This window comes from Arachis ipaensis, chromosome B10 (assembly GCF_000816755.2).
Source record: "Arachis ipaensis cultivar K30076 chromosome B10, Araip1.1, whole genome shotgun sequence".
Classification (NCBI taxonomy): Eukaryota; Viridiplantae; Streptophyta; class Magnoliopsida; order Fabales; family Fabaceae; genus Arachis; species Arachis ipaensis.
Window position 1 is genome coordinate 36,079,431 of NC_029794.2, and position 15,599 is coordinate 36,095,029.

General features: G+C 33.5%; 1 long non-coding RNA gene across 2 annotated transcripts; it reads right to left on the bottom strand.

Annotated features, from left to right (window-relative positions):
• Positions 11,069–14,674, bottom strand: LOC110267878. 2 transcript variants are annotated; one of them, XR_002355837.1, is made up of 5 exons: positions 14,174–14,670; positions 13,906–13,927; positions 13,178–13,415; positions 12,179–12,457; positions 11,069–11,410 (listed from the first exon to the last, which is right to left on the bottom strand). It is a non-coding gene; the product is annotated as an uncharacterized LOC110267878 (long non-coding RNA). The 2 variants fall into 2 exon arrangements; XR_002355836.1 differs by having other exon boundaries at positions 12,179–13,415; positions 14,174–14,674.

A 15,599-nucleotide genomic window follows, 5' to 3' on the forward strand; every position in this document is an offset into this window, starting at 1 on the left:
AAAAAATAATTTATATTATTATAGTAAAAATTACATAATGACATTCATATTAAAATAAAATTATTTTTAAATTTTGTCAGAAATATGACAAAAAAATAAATAGTCTTACAAGTAAAAATAATTCTAAAACAATCACCTTAAAGTACATAAGCTAATTTATAGTATGATTTTTTAAGATTTATACTCGTTACGTTATCATATAAAATATATTTTGATTTGATTATAATTTAGTAGTTATTATAACTCAAAAATGAGATCAAAAGAACGTGAAAATTTTTATAATTCATAAACCGTCACTACTATTAATATTATTGTACATAACTGCATCGTTATATCTATAACTTGAAAATTATAGTTTATAATTTAAAATAATAGTTAAAACAGATATTAGAATTAATGTTAAGTATAACTACATTGTGAATTTTCAAATTCGTGTTCACTCATATTTTCGAGTGAAAATGGGTCGGATTATCTGACGGAAGATTGTGATTTGGCTCAACTCGTTTTATTAAATAAGTTAAGTTTGGACTTTTTGAAAAATTTATTAATTAAAAAGATCAAATAAAAAAAATCTATAAAACTCGTTGAATCCGTCGTCAAAATATTTTTTAGAAAAATAAATTATAAATTATTCTTGGTTTAGATTTTCAACTATTCACTTATATTAAACACAAAACAAAAAAATTAATAATCAAGATTAGTTAAGATTGTAGTTTTTTTGTTAAAAGAAAAAGTTTATGAATTGTAAATATAATTATTATATGTAACTAATGATTAATATATAAATGAATTATGTTTTACCAATTATAAATTATAAATTTTAGAATGTCAATTTAGATCTTTTAAGAGTATTGTTTTGAGCTCTAATTCACGAAATAGACTCGTGGATTTATCGGATTTTAAAGAGGTCAGATTTGAGTCTGAAAAAAAAAAACTATAAAAGATAAGAGGCTAGACTTAAGGCATCAATTTATAATATGGACTAGGCTTGTCAAAACCAAAACTCAGACTCGATTCAGTCCATTTTCACCCCATCTCAGATATTCAATCAACAATCAGTTGAAAAGATCAACATGTACATTTAATAGCTGCCACTGAAATTGTCACATATAATTCAGAAACTGAATTATACCATACAACGACCATACAATTAGATGATAGTATATATAAGGTAAATAAAGTAAAAAGTAAAAGACATATGAATACACTGTAACAACATTCAAAAGTTAGACTTTATTGAATCTTTATTTAACTTGAGTGTTAAAGTCTCTTTTACAAGTATTCTATGTATTTAATATTTTTTAGAGTTTGGCATATACCTAATCTAAGAAGAAATCAAAACATCTCAATTGAAGTGACAACATACCTCGTACAGACGCTCTACACAAAAACACATTCTATTAATCATAACGGTTTATAACTATTTGTAAATTATGAGAAAGCTCAATGTGCTTGGACATCATGATCATGTGATCGGATCCAGAGATCTCAACCACGCAATTAGGAGGATTATGTGTAATCATTCACCGTTGAAATTTTGGATCTACAGAATGATCATTCTCCGTCATAATAAAGACGCGACTCACTGAATCATATCTTGTATGCGATAGAGCTAACACCTTTATCATATCTTCATCACTAAATATTTTTCATGGTCTTACCAGTGTTATTGCTAGCTAGATTCCAGTCCTGTTAGACAGATTTAAATAGAAATATTACATCACTAATTGTACAAAATAATAGACAAACTAGAGTTGAAAACTAAAAATAGTAACCTGTTGTGGGCTAAGTTGATATAAGTAAGTAGCGAGGTAGTTTGGCCCAAAGAAGAATCTAGTGTCAGATTTGTTGAGTCCTTCATCATAAGCGTAGTAACTGTCCAGCAATGGCCTTTTCTTTTTATATCCTTTTTTATGAAAAACCAAAAAGATTTTAGAAAGAGTGGAGAAGAGAATTGAAGTAAGTGTGACGAAAACTACTAAATGCATCTTTTTATATAGATGAAGATTTGTTTAGCATATCTTATCACGTTTATATTATAAATCAACAAATTTTTTCATATAAATGAGATATGAAAAAAATTAATGTATCTCAAATGCAGATGAGATATAATAAAAGAATGTAATTTATGTGTAAATAAGGTATGTGTATATTTATCTTGGCCTTACTTTAAACAAGATAAGTAATAAGATGTAAATTTGTAAATATTTTTTAAAGGTGTTTTCTTCCAAACCCAAGCCAATTTTGTGGGTAAATTACCCTTGCTTATGTGTTATCATCACAATCATTGATCAAAAAAATTTTCAACCTTCCATTAATTAATTCATTAAATGTTTTCACACTACATTGTATTCTATATTATTTATATTATACCACATAATGTATTTATACTATAATATAAATGGGTACAATGTGCAAATAGTTGATTTTTACAAATCCCTCCCCAAATACCATAACCGTCTCCAAATACCATTCGAATGTCTACAGCTTCTTCTTCTACCTCTCAAAATACACTTCGAAGGCACTACTTCTTCTTCAACCTCACTGCTTCTTCTACCCTTCCTGTAGGTGAAGCGTTTGTTTTTTCGGGCGACCCAGTAGCAAAATCTTCCCCAAATACTCCTGTAATGTTCACTGCTTCTTCTTCTACTACCTCACTGCCTTTTTCTTCTACTACCTCACTGCTTCTTCTACCCTTCCTGTAGGTGATGGGTTTGATTTTTCCGGTGGCTCACTCGCAAAACCTTCCCCAAATACCCCTGTAATGTCCACTGCTTCTTCTTCTACTACCTCACTGCTTCTTCTATCCTTGGCGACCCACTCACAAAAGCTTCCCTAAATACCCCTGTAATGTCCACAGCTTCTTCTTCTACCTCACTGTTTCTTCTACCCTTTCTGTAGGTAATGCGTTTGATTTTTTCGGCGACCCACTTGCAAAACCTTCCCCAAATACCGCTGTAATATCCACAGCCTCTTCTTCTACCTCATTCCTCTGATTTCTTCGGTGACTCATCGTCAAGGATAGATTTTTCCGAATCCCGTCGAAGACCCTGCCTATTGCTGCTTCATCTAGGGTTATGCGGGTGTCCTTTTCTGTGACTCACAGGCAGAATGAAGTATTTTCGAAATCGTCAAAGAACGTAACTCATCCCCTTTCTGGGAACAGTCCCGGCGACCCACGTGCAAAACCCTCTCCAAAAACTATTGTAAGGCCTACTACTTCTTCTAGCTCATTCGTTTATTTTTTTTGTGTCGATTTTCACAACCAATTTTGCGTGATTTGTTCTATTACTCACTTTCTTTAATCACCGTTGATCGAAGCAGATTGTTTCAATTTTGAATGCAATAGTTGATAATAGTTGTTCATGGTGGTGTTAAATGTTAATCAGATTGATGGCCAGTGATGCATGCTCCTCAAACATGAGACGAGGTAGAGGGGGAGCCGGCGGACAACAGGAACTGATAGCTGGATATACAACTTCAAGTTCGCTGCAACCTGGGGATGTAAAAGATAGTGTAGCCCCAAAATGTTTCTGCGGAAAATATGCCATCTGTTACATGTCGAAGACAGACACAAACCCGAATAGGCTATTTTTTGGATGCCCATTGTTAAATGTAAGGACGTAATTCTTAATATATGATTACTAAGTTTATGCTAAAATTGGGTAAATTTTGAATTTTTGGAATGGAGGTTTAGAATATAGATTTTGGTTATTTTTCCTAGCTCAAGTTGTTGTGGATGTGATTTTGAATTGTTGGGAATGGCATGCCTATTGGTTATGAAAATGATTTGATTTTGTAAGCGATTTGCTGTTAAATTGGGTTGATTTTGTATATGATTTGATATTGGTGCTGGCTAATTTTGAAGAATGATTGAGAACTGGAAAAAAGTTGATTTATTGAAAATAGATCTACCTAGATTAAAAATGTTGATTGTGACATGAATTGACATGGAACCTGATCTGATATAAAAAATGGATTAAAAATTTGAAAGGATTTTTTAGATTTAGACTTTAGGGATTAATTACAGTGACATATGTGGATTAGATTGAATTGGAATGTTTTGTACCACCATACATTCATTGTGTTCTATTTGATTTAGGTGACAGAAGCACATTGCAAATTCTTTCTCTGGGTTGATGACCACATTGTAAGGGTCAGAGCGGGGGAGGCTACAAGGGGATCAGGTGACGGGAAGCAGAATCATGTTGAAGAACATTTGGGAATGGATAACTTGATAGCCCATGTAGAGGAAAGAATAGTAAACCTAGAGAAGCTGCTGAACAAGAAAAGTAGAGAAGCATAGTTGAAGAAGAAGACTAGAGAAGCAGCTGCAAGAGAGGAGGCTTCATCAACAAAGTCTAATGATTAGATCAAAACCAGAACCTGAAGCACCTCTATTAGGTTCAGAAACTTAAGAATAATTTCCTTCTTTGTGAATTTTTCTACTAGAATGTAGACACACAATTGCTTGAAGCTTTTAAAGGAAATTTGTCGATGCCGTTTATTTGATATGGGCAACTTGGTTGGAATTTGATTATGTTTCTAGTTATGTGTTCTTGTTTTACCTATACATACGTTTATGTTTTATGGTATATATTTTTGTGAGTTAGTTATCGAAGTTCCCTGCTAATTTCAATAGCATATGAAGGCTAATATGTTGTAGTAAGTCGTCCGAATACCAGAAAATAACAAACTTTTTTTTAGTGACATGAATGCTTAACATTGCAGTCATGTTATAACTCAATGTTCGACAATTCTGTAAGAGTAGGAAGGAGAAGGGCATGACAATATAGACTGATGCTTTGGTGACTCCCATGACAAATCATGCAGCCACCACAATAGATAATTGACACGATTTGTTTTTCTTCTTATATAGTAATATTCAATAAGTGTATGGCTTATTGCAGGTCTTACCATGTAATGGATTAGGTTGGGCCATCGTTCAAGACAGTAGTGGTGTCTACAATTGTGGTCCTGAAACCTGTGGCCATCATGTAAGTTTGTCTTCTAACTTATTTCAAGTAGTTTCTTAAATGCTCGTTTATATGTCGTCTTTTTTGGTGGAATCGTGTTACATAGGAAAAAAAAGGTCCAATTATAGGTCGAATTTTGTATGCATGTGTGGATTCATGATCATCCCTGTTGAGTTCTTGTTAGGAATTAAGGTGTAACATAGTAGATGATCAAAGGTGATCGATATTTTTTTCTCCAGTGTTAGTTACTTTAATTAAGTGAATATTTAGTCTTTCTGACATACTTAGGATTGGGCTTGGTGAACTAACCTGGAAAAACATTTATTTTTTGGTAGTTCAACTCTCTCTAAAAGTAAAGTGGGCTAGCTATCAAATTGGGCCAGCTACAAAAACAATACATTAGTAGATAATTCAGCTGAGGATTAATGCAGCAAGTGGCTTGAAACCAGTTAAGCCCAACTTTTTCCGGAATTTTAAGCCAAACCAAGTTTCTCCAGGTAACTATTTATTTCATTCGTGTGTTTGTCTACACTTACCTTGCTCAATCTTTGTTTTAATAGTATTTTTTGGTTGAATATTCGCATAAAATGTTAGTTGGTTAACTGATATTTGTCACATAATCTATATACTAGGATGATTAGAAATAGAATAACACCATTATAAATCTCCTATACATGAGGAACGCTACATGACACATCAAATTAGATAGAATGAAGTTGTTATGCAACCATTTCTCTTAATTTTGGGCCTTTCAAACTAATGTAAAACATACACAAGATAAACTGAAATAAAAAAAACTTAGAAATAACCAATGTTATAACAATTAACAGGGGATTTCATTAACAAAAAAAAACCATAAAGAACAGCAACCGGAATACTAAACATAGACGTTCAATAAAGTTCCACAATACATTTAGTAGGAGTAGATTTAAATGTCAATTATTTCTAAACCGGAAACATCCCTTCAAAATACTTGAGTGTAGACCTAACTGTGATCGGGTGTGGCATTCTTGGGTCTCGCCATGCTCTCCTCACCAATAGATTTCTAGTGCCATGTTCAATGTTATATTCTGTCAACACAAGCTCTCTGTACCTGTAATTGACGAGTAACTCTCTTTCCTTTGAATTGTTCATTAACAAAATTAGGTTATCATCCACGAATAGTATTGGATTTTCTCTGATACTTCGACTCGCAAACCGGTAGTATTGCTCTAATATTTTGTTTCTACTTGCGTCCTCATTCAAGTGCCAAATTGATGCGACATAACCAAATTCATTGTGTGTATGAGCGAGGAGTGCAACTTTGTCCTTGTGAGTTAGTAAATTGTGAACGGTATATATTGCACCTACTGGAATAGACACCTTGCTAAAAGATTCATCTTCGACACTGTAACATAAAACAGACTTGGGTGGAGCATAACTATCTCTTATACCAGTAATCCAATATGCATGACCATTATGAAAAACAGAGTTACGGTCAATTTTTTCTACACTAGGGAGACAATTAACACAGCGAAACCATGTAGAACGCCTTGTACAATATCTAGAGAAAAAACGTAGGCATTAGCGATGTCCCTTTTACACATATGTATGATGTTATATGCATCTGTGTTTGGGACATGACCGAAACCATATACTGGGAAATATGATCTACCGTGGTCCCTGTGGGGGTCGAAAATTTCTCTAGAGCGTTGTGTTGTTGGATTTCATACCAAAAGTCTTGTGTCGTCTTGTCCACAGGAGAACTTGAAACATATGTTCCCGTTTGACACTCCCACAATACGAAACCACCCATGGATGCCAACTCTGAAAGGTTGCTAAACATGCACTTCTTCTCTGGAAGCAGCTTCACTATAAATAGTGAATCTGAACCCATTAACAGTAGTGAGTATCCATCATGAAACAAGACATGTTGATCTAACACTTTCTGCCTTCGCATGTGTTGTATGCATGTCTCTGGTTGTCGTAGGCATCGGAGCCAGAATTTATTTAAGCACATACATCTCCCTACAACTTTGGCACTGCTTCGCAAGAAGATTTCTTGCAGCAGTTCATCCGGAATAATCGGCAACGGAAGATAAATTAGTTGGAATTCAGTCATTTTTCTCGAGGCATGTTTGGTAGTCTTGGTTTTCGGTAGGTTAATGTTTGCTCTAGTTTTTGTTAGGTTGAAGTCTCTGGTTGGCTTATAAGTAATGAACTTAAATTTCTCTAACTTATTAATTGTGTGAGATGTTGCACCCAATGAGAATTCATATGGCAGAATATTGTGTTACCGATGTTATTGTCACCAGTTTGAATGAGCTGTTGTGTACCATTAAAATTGTCTCGTATACCAAAGTTTTTGCTTATTCTAGCAAATAAATTATGTGGGAGTTCCAACATTCTAGCTTAAATTATAACTGATTTTTTGTTTATTTAATTTGAAATTAGAAGCTGCCTCTAATTTTTCCTTGTATAATGGAAATACGTGCTAACCAAATCCATGTGTCCTGAATGTGTATTTACCTTATCTTGCTAAGTTAGTCAGTCATCGTTTACTAGTCAACTTGATTTCCAATATTTTTTCCCTTATCACACCATTAGAACCCCTTATCCTAAAGAACACCATGTCACTACCAATTTAATCATTTCACTCCCAATTTAATCATTTCCGCAGATTCTGCATAAAGTATTCAAAAATTTTCCAATCCCTAATTAGGATGTTACCACTGACACACCCTCATCCATGTAGCCACACAGATACCACAATTAAATCTTGCAAACGAGAAAGCTTTTGTTAACAGATTTTCTTATAATTAATGTCTGGAAGTCTAAAATTCTTCTCATGGTAGAATTGTGTGATAGTTAATAAAACCAAAACCACTAGAATATGGTATATATGACCCATATATACATTATCAAAATAACAATTTCCAACACGATAATTTACATTAAGAAAACTAAATTTATGAGACAGAATATTAACATGTCCACAAAACTAAATATGTACATATAACATGGCCACTGCAACATTATTACAAAACATAAGTGCACCATAATACCAAAAACAAATAACTTTGTGCTGTTCTGTCCTATGATGATGGTGTTCTTTGGTTCACAGACGACTCGGAAGAGTCAGACGAGGAAGTTCTTCCGTACCTCCAACTAGGTCCTGCCACTGCCCCTCCCCCTGTTGATGGAGGTTGATCCTGTAATAATTTTGGCAAAATTATTCTACATGAATGAATATAAAAAGACTGTAAATTTAATTTCCTAAGTAAATGAATTATTGTTATCTTGACTCTTGAGAACGCGGTGGTGAACCTTGTTGCCTTCGACGCTGCAGGCGTAATAACCTTTCGGTCTCGAACGCAGTCAGCTGTGCTTCCTTGTTGAAGTGTGCCTTGCATCGGTCCGCCAGCCACTATATGATTTGGTCAGGCAACACGTTGGACGTATATATCTTGTCAACCGCTCTGGGCTTTTTCTCCTTATGAGTATTGTCCCATGCAAGCATGTAGAAGATACCCCAACCAACGTAAGTCAGTTCCACAATAAGCAGCGGAGTTGGTCGATAGAGAGATCTTATCCTCCCTATGTCCGATCCTTTAATCCAGTATAGATCACCCTCTCTCTTTGGGTGGATATGGAGACAGATGTCTTGTCTGTCTATGAAGTAGAGATTAGTAGTTGTGAAGAAAGAGAAGTTCCTTACAATGTGCGGTGGAAACTGTATATCTTCCTATAGTAACAAAAACAAAATTACATGTTACACATATGTTGAAAACATTAGATTCATAAAAGAAAAAGAAGAAACGTATGTGGTGTAGGCCATAAACTTACATCTGTTGCGAATAGGTTTAACACAAAAGTCTGGTCAGGGAATCTTCGTACGTTCCTAAATGTATTCACGTAACTAGCCAACCGGAACCAAAAAATGAAAACTCATCAATGTTAATAAGAAAAAAACCATGAAAGATAGAGGGTAAGGTGTGTGGAAAAATAGTTGATCAAAAAGTAGATAACAGTTAGATGCTTACCAAAATTCTGGCTCCATATTTGTTTGCTAAATGTTGTGACTAGTTGCTGCAGTTGATATGCGCGGAGAGTGAATTAGAAGAGGGTTTAAATTGTTCATACCAAGTGATGTTGGGAGGAAGTCATGTTTAAATTTTAAAGAGGGTAGAACCAAACGTCGTACTGGTTGCATAGGAAGTTGAAGGGATATCTCGAAGCCATCCATTAGGAATCAAACCCCATTAGTAATCACAATGTTTCAAAAATGTAAATTGAATAATAAATACATATAATAAAATCTCTTTGGATGGTATTCGTTTGATTTCAAAAAGGTAAATGAAGTTTAATAACCCTTCGTTGGTATGCGTATGACTTACTGAATAAACATAAACATAACAAAGGTTACACAAAATAAAACATTATATGAAGTATAATCTTGTGTTTGTCATTAGGTAAATTATTCAAATCAGTTTTAGTTAATTGCTTTAAAAAACTATGCGAAATATTTCAAACGATTATCTCATTTAAAAAACAAAATGTGGTATTCCATTTTATAATGGACTAAAAAAATCCTATTAATTAAATATAATTATCACAATCTCACTTAATAATTTTTTTTGTTTTTTATAACGGGTTCGGGCCAACTAGTTCGATTTGTTATGACCTAGTAGTTTTTTCTCAATCAATAAGCGCAAAACAAAACATAAATCGAAAAGTAACATAAATTACTGCAAATAACATAATCCTAATAACTTGTTGCAAGCATTAAAGTATCAAAATTCTGAGCAATTAACAGGTATATTTGAAGGGCATAGGTATAAGTAACTCAGCATATTTCCTTTCCCGTTAACCAATCGCTCTTCCTTTTTAGATATTTTATTGTAGTATGTCTTTGCTACCTCAAGGACTTCCTGAGATTTCAAATTGAACAGATTCATGACCAGATCAATAGCCAGCCGCAATCTTGTGCTATCATTTACCTAAGTTCAAAAAAGTCTGATGTCAGCATACGTTAGATTAACATTTTAAGAGAGTATACGAAACCTTAAAAGAAATTTTATAATTACATTTATAATGTAGTCATCCCTCCATTGGCACTCCCTCATCCAGGTGGTCACCCAAATTCCACAATCATTCCTTGCATATTAAAAACATTTTGTTATAATCTATAACCGCGTTAATTTCTTAGGGTACATGATCATAGCAGATGGAATGAGAGTGTAAAGAATATAATGATCCTTAACCAAGGCTGGAAGAAAAAGCAGTGTATAGCACAATAACAACATCAATATCTAGGCAGCCTCCTTATGTTGTGCCAAAGAAAAATTTTTCATCACATGTTAGCAAAATCATTGATGTCTACTCAGTAATTTATAAATCAACTAGCAACAAAAATTTGTTTGGTTTTTTACAAGTCATCCCTTTGCTCGCAAATCCCTGCAAAGTGTATTATAGGATAATCCAAAATTACTGGTCTGTGTATTGTCTGGTGAGAATAGAAGCACTACAACAAATAAGGGTTTTCGCAACGGTAAAAAACCATTGTCGTAGATAAAAAAACCGTTCCTAAAACTTTAAGCAACGCTTTGGCAACGGTTTTTGACCTGTGGAATATGCGGCCGTTACCAATGCTCATAGGCAACGATTTTTTACCTAAGGCAACAGTAACAAAAAAACCGTTGCCACAGTTACTGGCATAGACAACGGTTTTGAAGGGAAATTTTAAACAACGGTTTCGAACCGTTACTCGATAAGCAACGGTTTAGAACTGTTCTTATTAATGATCCAACGGCTTAAAGCCGTAACTGGATAGGCAATGGTTTTAAACTGTTGTAGTTTTATTATTCACATAGCTAACGGTTTTAAAGCGTTACTGTTGGTGTCGTTTTTCGGCAACAGTTTTAATACCATTGCCATTATGTAATCATTGTTGACAACGGTTTTAACACCATTGTCTTTTGTAATTTTTGACAACGGTTTTCTTGTTATATATAATTCTTTATTTACAATAGTTTTTTCGTGAATGAAATCAATTTCAATTTTTTTAATTATTTAGTATCAATAAATAATCTAAACTATTTGAATCAAGTCACTAAAGAAAAATAATTGAACATTTCCCATCAAATTTAACTTATAAAATATATGTGTACATTTCTAAATACTTTCTAAAAGTAACAAGACTAATATTTTCACTTGAACATATTCCCAAATAGCTTCTTTATCTTTAATCCCCTTCTAGTTTGTGTAAATTAATGGACAAAAATCTGAATTCCTTGCCACTGTACCAAAAAATTTGCTCAAGTTGTTTACAGCTTTATCAGTAGGACCAATTGCCTCTCCTTCAATATCTAAAGTAATTTCTTCTCTATCTTCCAACTGTCTTGCATAAATCTTCAAGCATTGTATAGGTCCTCGTGTTTTCTTCACCGTTGTCTCTATACAAAGAGACTTATTAAAATTACAATAATATATTCAAGGAGACTAAAACATTAATACTTTTAGCATTATATACCATCCCTCTTATTGATTTGTATATATTTAATTAAAAAAAATAGCTACATCAATTTATCCAAATGAATAAAATTTCATAATTTTATTATTGCTAATGATTTATTCCAACTGCGTATGAAAACTAGAAGTCGCTTCTAAAATTAAAGTCAAAGTGTAAAAAGAGTTATAGACCAAGACAGAAATTTTTGTTTTCCTATTCAGATATTGTTCCTATTCAGACATACAAAGGACATTTGTCTTCATAAAAATAAATCTAGTTAAGCTATAATATAATCAAATTAATATTTATAATTTCAACGGCAACGACCAAGACAGAATTTTGTTTTACCTATTCAGATATTGTTCCTATTCAGACATACAAAGGGCATTTGTCTTCATAAAAATAAATCTATTTAAGTTATAATATAATCAAATAAATATTTATAATTTCAAGGGAAAAGACCAAGACAGAATTTTATTTTATTTGATCTCATTTCAGTGATAGATTTATCACTTAATAGAATACAAAAAATGACTAAAAAAAACACAACCTGCACCAATAATGGGCATAGCACATTCAAACTAACCCTAACTTGACTCCTCTAATCCTTGACTCTATTTACAATGCAAAGTCAACCAGCAAATCATTTCACAGTAGTCAATTTAAAGAGAAATGATGTCATAAAATGTTTTCAAGGAGACCAAAAATTTACCTTTCAAAGTATTGTCTATGTCCTCAGCCTCAGTTGGATTAATATAATCCTTGTCTTGCTCCTCTATATTATCTCCTTCATTCTCATCCAATTTCTCTTCACCATCAGGTTCTTGTTAAGTTTAAGAAATGTATCAATCGGCATTGAAGCAAATTGACGTATTTTTCCCTTCTTAGTTGGCCTTTTTTGCAAGCTGCCACACTCTTTAACATCATCTACAATTGTGGTCTCTTTTTTCTTCAAATCTTGACTCATTCTAGAATCTACTTTTCTAGTACTCTTGTGAGCCATAGCAGTAAATTTAGAAAAAAATTTCTTTTTAACACTAGTTACCATGTAACCAAAACACTTTTCTGATTTATGACATCCAAAAATTAATAACAAAATCAAACTTATTTGCATTGAACAGTTCAAAAAGACTCAAAATAATAGCACATGAGTAAAACCAATCTACCATATACAAATCTTCATAATTGTGGTAATATTTTTTCTATTTTAAATCAATGACCAAAACAGAGTAATGACCAAAATAATATTAAAAACAACACAAAATCAGAACAGCATTTTTAGATAACCAATTACCAAATCAAAATCAGAATAGCACTATAGCAAATCAATATTAAAATCAAAATAAAATCAAAATAGCATTTCCAGAGAACCAATTTCTAAATCAAAATCACACAACATAATCCTAATTTAATATAAAATTAAGTTTAAAATCAAAGCAAAACCAGAACAACACTTTTAGAGAACTAATTACCAAATCAAAATCATAACAGTATTATAACAAATTAATATTAAAATTAAAATAAATCATAGCAGCATTGACAAAGAACCATTACCCATTTTGTGTCTATAGAGATTATGCAAAAAGCTAGCAAATCATAGAATTCCTAGTTGCTTTAAGTATATGGCATTATATATTCAACTTATGAGGTGAACTATTACAATAATATACATGAAACAAAACATCAAACATATGGAGTGAAACTTTCATACCACTTTATATGAACAGAACGAACCACCACGAAGACTCGTCCACAAGTCCACAAGGACTGACTGAAGCTGCTGCCGCCGTCAAAGAGATTGCCAACCGCGCTCCAACTTGTCCCTGGATCAGTGGTCTCTCAAGATGCCATCTGCTCTCGAAATGGCTAAGATGAATGTCTGTCTCTGCCTTTTGGGGGGTCTTGGGCCGTCTCTACCTTCAACTGAAGCAACTGTTTATCTCTTAGGCCTAAAATTGGGCCAGAAAATCAATATTAAAATCAAAATAAAATTACAACAGCATTTCCAAATAATAATCTAGTGAACAAAAGCAACAGCAAAAGATTAGCAGATCCCACATTCCCATACTTTATTCTGCTCCCTAATCACAACACCATAATCAGTTAATCACGTCTCATCTCGATCCAAACTCTAATAATGTTAAAAAATCTAAAGGTTCAGTAGCCAATTAGCCATCCAACTCAGGAAAGATTCCCATATTACAAACTTATTTAAATTAGGCTATTTCAATTACAAACATAACATGGAAACCAGTTATTGTCCTATGCAAGAATTTAGCCATATGCTCGACCATTAAAAAAATTCTCATTATCAGATTGCACAAGCAGCAGTAGATTCAAAGGAAAAAAAAATGCACAAATTATTGTCCTATGCAATGAATATGAAAATAAAAGAGCTAAACCACAATGTCAAGCTACTAATAATAATGAATAACTAACCTTTGCCAATGATCAGACCAAGCTGCTTCAAGGTAAGTGTATGTCCAGTTTGGTGAAGTTGAGTATGAGGGCAATTAGAATCAAAACAAAATCAGAGCAGTATTGCCAGAGAACCAGTTACATACTAATCAATCTTAAAATCAAAATAAAATCACAACAACATTTCCAAATAACCAGTTACCAAATCAACATCAGAACAACATTGTACCAAATCAACATTAAAATCAATATTAGGCGACAGCAAAGTAACTCGAAAGGTAAAGCTCACCAGGACAGTGGTGAGTTGCAGCAGAAACAGAGTGGCGATCCAGACGCCAACGGCGACGGCGAATCCAACCCCGCCAGCGACAGCTTGGCAGCAACAGAGGCAACCTCCTACTCCCTCATCGTGTTTCTCTCTCTGCGCGAACCCTTTCTCTCTCTTCGAGCTCCTCATGGCGGCAGTGATGTGAGGTACGATGGCAACGACGAGCTCGACGGTCAGGACCTTTAGCGGCGGTGATGGAGTCCTCGACGATGGTGGCTACTTCTCCTCTCTCGCGCGCACTCTTCTCCGTCTCCACACCCTCCGGTTCACGCAACGTTGGCTGCGGCTCCACGGAACAGCGGTGACAGGCGGGCAGGGCGCAGCGACGGCACGCTCTTCTCCCTCTCCTTCCCTTCTTCTTCCCCGATTCCCCCTTCTCTTTTTTCCTTTTCTTTCTTTTCCCCTTTCCTTCTGTTTCCTTTTCTCTACGTGTGTTTAGGGATTCAGGGTAGCCAATTTAGGAATTTTGTGAAATTAGGGTTTTATTTGGTAATTTTAAAATTATGGTAAAATATATACGAGTAATATAATAATTTTACAATATTTGAGATAAAATAATAAATCTTTTAATTTGTATAATTATTCAAATAATATTAGAAAATTATTGTTTGATAAACAATTATTGTAATGGTTATAAAATCGTTCTTTAAAATAGTCAAAGAGAACGGTTTTATTTTGTTACTATAATGTAATGAAAAATTGAACTTTATCAGCAACACTGTAAAAAATATTGTCTAAAACCATCTAATAGTACGGTTTTAAAGTGTAGCATTTTGGCAACGGTTTTTAGGCATTTCTTTTGTACAATTATTTAAACAACAATAAAAAACTGTTGCTTAAAAAAATCATAGTAACGGTTATAAAACCATTCTTTTAAATAGTCAAAGAGAACGGTTTTAATTTGTTGCTATAAAATAATGAAAAATTGAATTCAACAGTAACACTAAAAAAAAACCATTGTCTAAAACTATCTTAGAGAACGGTTTTAAGGCGTTGCAAAATTTGGTGTTGCTAAAACCCATATTTGTTGTAGTGAAGGCCAAGTCATCAAGCATTTCCTCAATAAACAGTGTCTGTAATCATAGTAAAATTTATTTCATGTGTCAAGTCCACTGCGTGTTCAAGTAATTTACAATCGTTATTTCTTGTCGATAGAAAATTTAAAGCAGTACCATTAGCTTGACACAACGACGGCTCCTGGTTCTGCTCGAGACGCATGACTTAGAATCTAGTAATATCAGGTGTTTTTTTTCAATGTCAATTACAAGCAGGTACCAGTGCATGTTATCCTCATTCACTGGAACGAAAATCTAACATAAATAGACACATAAGTTATATTGGAATAAGCATTTTGTACTGACAGTAACATATACTGTGATCCGTAAAG